Source organism: Equus przewalskii, chromosome 1, assembly GCF_037783145.1.
Source record: "Equus przewalskii isolate Varuska chromosome 1, EquPr2, whole genome shotgun sequence".
NCBI classification, from domain to species: domain Eukaryota; kingdom Metazoa; phylum Chordata; class Mammalia; order Perissodactyla; family Equidae; genus Equus; species Equus przewalskii.
Window position 1 is genome coordinate 40365093 of NC_091831.1, and position 5160 is coordinate 40370252.

Consider the following 5160-nt stretch of genomic DNA (forward strand, 5'->3'; position numbering starts at 1 on the left):
CAAAGTTCAGAAAGTATGTCATTGCTGGCTGACCCCTAAGAATCAGGAATGTAAAAGTTAAACTGAATACCCTTTTGTCTTTTGGGGACATGTGTGTACACTCAGGAAGACGTATCTTCATTGACATAGTAGGAGGCAGGTATCAGAATAGCTGATTTGTTGAGTGAAGAAACTGAGAATTGATTTTTCCAACCGTGAGATGAAAATTAAACCCAAATGTCCTCACAGATGGCATTCCACTCACGCACCACACACTTCCTATTGTAGCATGAAAGAAACCAACGACAATTTAGTAATTGAAGTTTCCAGTAAGATACCTATCAGGTGACTTTGGATATTTTCTTTATCTTCTTTTTGTTTTTTTTCTGCTTTATATCCCCAAATCCCCCCTGGTACATAGTTGTATATCTTAGTTGCAGGTCCTTCTAGTTGTGGCATATGGGATGCCGCCTCAACGTGGCCTGATGAACGGTGCCATGTCTGCGCCCAGGATCCGAACCCTGGGCTGCTGCAGCAGAGGGCGCGAGCTTAACCAGTCGGCCACGGGGCCGGCCCCCTCTTTATCTTCTTAAAGGTTTGGCTTCTTACTCTATAAAGGAAATAATAATATGTCCAATCTATGAGGATGGTTGGGAGAATTAGAGATAATGCCTATAAAACACTAGTTTAGTTATTGGCATAAAACAAGTGCTCAAAAAATGTTTTGTGCTATTATTTGGATTATACATTAAAAAGAGACAAAAGTGCCAGATTTTATTCACGAAATTACTTTCCCAAATTTTAAAGCTAAAATAGAAGACAGTATTGCCTGGATCTTTATTAACTAAAGCCAGTCAAATAGTTGGAAGCCTTCCATCTGAGACTTTACTACTGTGTGTGTGTGTGTGTTTGTAATCACAAAGGATGATAAAAAGCTGCTAAACTATTCTATTGAGAGACAGAGAGATATCAGATGTGATCTTGAACTCCAAATTCTCTCCTGCTAAAAAGCCACCACCGATGAGGGCCAGATACAGAGATGCGGAAAAGGAAGACTTGATTATCCCTTAGGCTTTGGCCCCAATCCCCAGACCAGTGAGGCTCAGATCTGTGTACCTGTGAGGATTTACCTTGCCTGGGATAGGGAGGCCTAAGAGGCTCCATGTCTCCTCAAAGATCTCCCAAGTAGGAGACAGCCCAGTGTCTACAGTTTCAGCCAAACAGATCACCAAGTGAGAGAAGCAAGAATATAGTCAAAAGGGCCAGGACTCTCATGTAAAAGTCAACCATTCATCTTTTTTTCCTTATCACGCGAAAATTCCACCTAGCTCACCACAACTGTATAAACTCTTCCTTCATGGGTCTGAGTGAACAATGAGTTAGGGCAAAAGAGAATCTTAATCTTCCTTTAAAGTGTATGTTTTCCCCTTTGGTTTGGGGGAGCAGAGGAGCATCCCAGATCTGTGTGAGAAATGTTGAAAGCAAATACTCTGCCCAGAAAAAAAAAAAGAATAGACATTGACGTATATATAAAATGTTCCGTGTAACTTAGGGGAGTAAAAATATCTCCTAGTGCCCATCCATAAGCCCCAGTTAGGCACACTTGCCTTCTTGTTATTTTAAACAAATATGCATTGAGCATCGAGTGTCAGGCACTATTTTTATATCTATATGTTCTTAGACTCCTTCCTTGCAGGTAGTATTGTCCCCATTTTATGGTTAGGAAACTGAAGCTACAAAATGTGCAATAACCTGCACAGTTCTAGGTTTCAATAGTAGGCCTGTCATGTCCTACCTCCATGACCTTGGGTCAGATCAGTTATTCTTTCTCTCATTTCTAAGAATACTTTCTAAGTATTCTTTCTAAAGAACTTCCGGAGAATAGTTTTCTACTCTACAAAATTGGATTAAAATAGTATTTATTGCTGACTGTTGTGTGTACTAAATTGTCTGTACTGACCAAAATCGTTGTGTGACTTAAACGAGATCATGCGTAGGATATTCCGGAACATGTTAAATACGCAGTAAATCACCACATTAAAAAAAAAGGAAAAAAGAACCCTTGCCTGATCATTGGAATGAGCCACCAGCCAGTACGTCAGCTAGAGAAAGCTGTATGATACCAGTCAAAGCCCATTTGAATATAAGGGACAAAAATGCACTCAAAGTACCCCAGAGAAGAAGGACGATTATTTAATCAATAATTCATCCAACAAATAGAGTACTCACACTCTGCCAAGACATGGAGGCACCTATGGCATCTTAGGGCAAGAAGTCCAGCCAGACTTTAAGGACTAGAACTGGAATCTGGGGTTTGGAAAACAGTCCCTCTATTTTTCAAGACCTATAAGGTCTTTCTCATATCTTCTCATGCCTTCACTACCCTTTTCGTACCTACTCCATTTTTCTCTTTGTTTTCTTGTGTTTTTTCTCTGAGTGCTCAGTTTGGACATGGCCCAATGTGGTTATCTTATCCCCAATCTCCATATTCTTCCCCTCCTCAAGCATTTACACCAACTGGAATCATCCTCTCTCTGATTTAAAACTCTAAAGAAGGGATCTGGTTGGCTTAGCCAGCCTATGGCTCCCCTTGGAGTCAGATCATCTTAGTCAGCTGAAGCCATCGTGTGGTGAGAGTGGGGGCTCTCCAGTGTGCAAACCTGCTGACCTAGACCCACTCATTTCAGGTTGTGGTGGGGCACAACTTTGGAAAATGGGTATCTTGTATGCCCTGGTCTCCAGGAGGAATGAGAGGTGAATTGATAATGGTCCCTTGCAAATTTATCCCCACTATGGAAAAGAAAACTAAAAGTCATGTCTACTTAGGCTATATTCCTGTATTTCTTTTAAAAGGACAACATATAAACTCCTGGTTGCACATTATGTCCAAGTCTTTTGGGAGAAAACGTCCAACAGTGGTTTGTGCCTGTCTCATACTTGTTTTATTTTATTTGGCAGCAAGAGGAAGATTGTATTTCGAATAAAAACTCAGTTCTATCCCTTATACGTTTCATTAAGCATCATATGTTGTTCCTGTCCTCTTTCCACAGTCATGCCCAGGCATGCTTTGCAGACTTCTTTTGTGGGAATATTTTTGCTCATTTCTACATTTATGGTCTCTTGTAGCCAGAAAATAAATCTGACATCTGACATGGGGTTGGAAGATTTGAAGAAGATGAAAGTCCCTTATCAACTCATTGTTTATATTAACAAATTGATAAAATTGCTTTTTCTTGATGCAGTTTAGAAAAAACTGCTGGGAAACCTAAAACCGAAATATATTCCTGGAGAGAACACAAGGGAGGGAGAGTGGGAGAGACTGAGCAGCTGGAAGTCTGAACCCAGCCTCTGCCCCTGGCAAACTGTGTGTCCTTAGGCAAGACACACAAACTTTCTGAGCCTCAGGCTCCCCTCATTAGGTCACATCAGTGTGATACTGCCTTGAGCCTGAGTTCAAATTTGTTTGAGCACAGAGTGAGATAAAAGGACTGTGCTCTCCCAAAAGTACTTTCATGATTTGTGAATATGCTTCAAAAAGTGGAAGACCAGGCCACCTGCCCGAACCTGAGTCCCGCGGCCTCTCGCTTTCCCGCGCGAACAACATGAGCTTCAGCACCGGCTCCACCTTCTCCACCAACTACCGGTCCCTTGGCTCCTTGCAGCAGCGCGGCCAGCGTCTATGCAGGCGCCGGGGGCTCGGGCTCCCGCATCTCCGTGTCCCGCTCCTCCAGCTCCCGGGGCAGCTGGGGGGCTGGGGGTCTGGCCGTGGGGATGGCCGGGGGTAGGAGGCATCCAGAGTGAGAAGGAGGCCATGCAACACCTGAATGACCGCCTGGCTTCCTACCTGGAGAGGGTAAGGAGCCTGGAGACGGAGAATCGGAGACTGGAGAGCAAGATCCGGGAACACCTGGAGAAGAAGCGGCCCCAGGTCTGAGACTGGGGGCCTTACCTCAAGATCGTCGAGGAGCTGAGGGCTCAGATCTTTGCAAATTCTGTAGACAATGCCCGCATCGTTCTGCAGATTGACAACGCCGGTCTTGCTGCTGATGACTTCAGAGTAAAGTATGAGACGGAGCTGGCCATGAGCCAGTCTGTGGAGAGTGACATCCATGGGCTCCGAAAGGTCATTGATGACACCAATGTCACTCGGCTGCAGCTGGAGACGGAGATCGAGGCTCTCAAGGAGGAGCTGCTCTTCATGAAGAAGAACCACGAGGAGGAAGTGAAGAGTCTTCAGAACCAGACTGCCAGCTCTGGGTTGACCATGGAATTGGATGCCCCCAAATCCAGTACCTCAGCAAGATCATGGCGGACATCCGGGCCCAATATGAAGAGCTGGCTCGGAAGAACCGAGAGGAGCTGGACAAGTCTTAGTCCCAGCAGATTAAGGAGAGCACCATAGTGGTCACCACGCAGACCGCCGAGATAGGCACTGCTGAGGCCACACTCAAGGAGCTGAGCACATGGTGCAGTCCTTGGAGATCGACCTGAACTCGATGAGTAATCTGAAGGCCAGCTTGGAGAACAACCTGAGGGAGGTGGAGGCCCGCTTCGCTATGCAGATGGAGCAGCTCAATGAGATCCTGCGGCACCTGGAGTCCAAGCTGGCCCAGACCCGGGCAGAGGGCCAACGCCAGACCCAAGAGTACGAAGCCCTGCTGAACATCAAGGTCAAGCTGGAGGCTGAGATCGCCACCTACCGCCGCCTGCTGGAAGCCGGGGAGGACTTCAGTCTTGGCGACGCCCTGGACAGCAGCGGCTCCTTACAAACCGTCCTGAAGACCACCACTCGCAGGATTGTGGATGGCAGAGTGGTGTCCGAGACCAACGACACCAAAGTTCTGAGGCATTGAGGCCGCAGAAGCAGGGTACCCTTTGGGGAGCAGTAGGCCAATAAAAAGTTCAGTGGTCATTGGACCACACTTTAAAAAAAAAAAAAAAAAGTGGAAGACTAGTTAAAAGAATAAAAATGCCTCCTGAACCCAGAAAACTGAATAGAGCTCCCTCCCTTGCCACGTGACTTCCTTCAGCAGTTTCTGGTGGTCTTAGAGGCAGGTGGATACAGACCCTTTGTACCAGCTCTGCTCTGCTCTGTTCCCCACGGTCTTGTGGACAGATCCTGTCATATTCGTCCCCATGATGGTTCTTGATCAGTGCCTCCAAAGGTGGATGCTCTCCTCT

At 46.0% G+C, this 5160-nt stretch overlaps 1 pseudogene; it reads left to right on the top strand.

The window, feature by feature from the left end:
* The first annotated feature begins 3581 nt into the window (after positions 1-3581).
* LOC103557430 (keratin, type I cytoskeletal 18 pseudogene) lies at positions 3582-4874 on the top strand (annotated as a pseudogene).
* Positions 4875-5160: the final 286 nt, after the last annotated feature.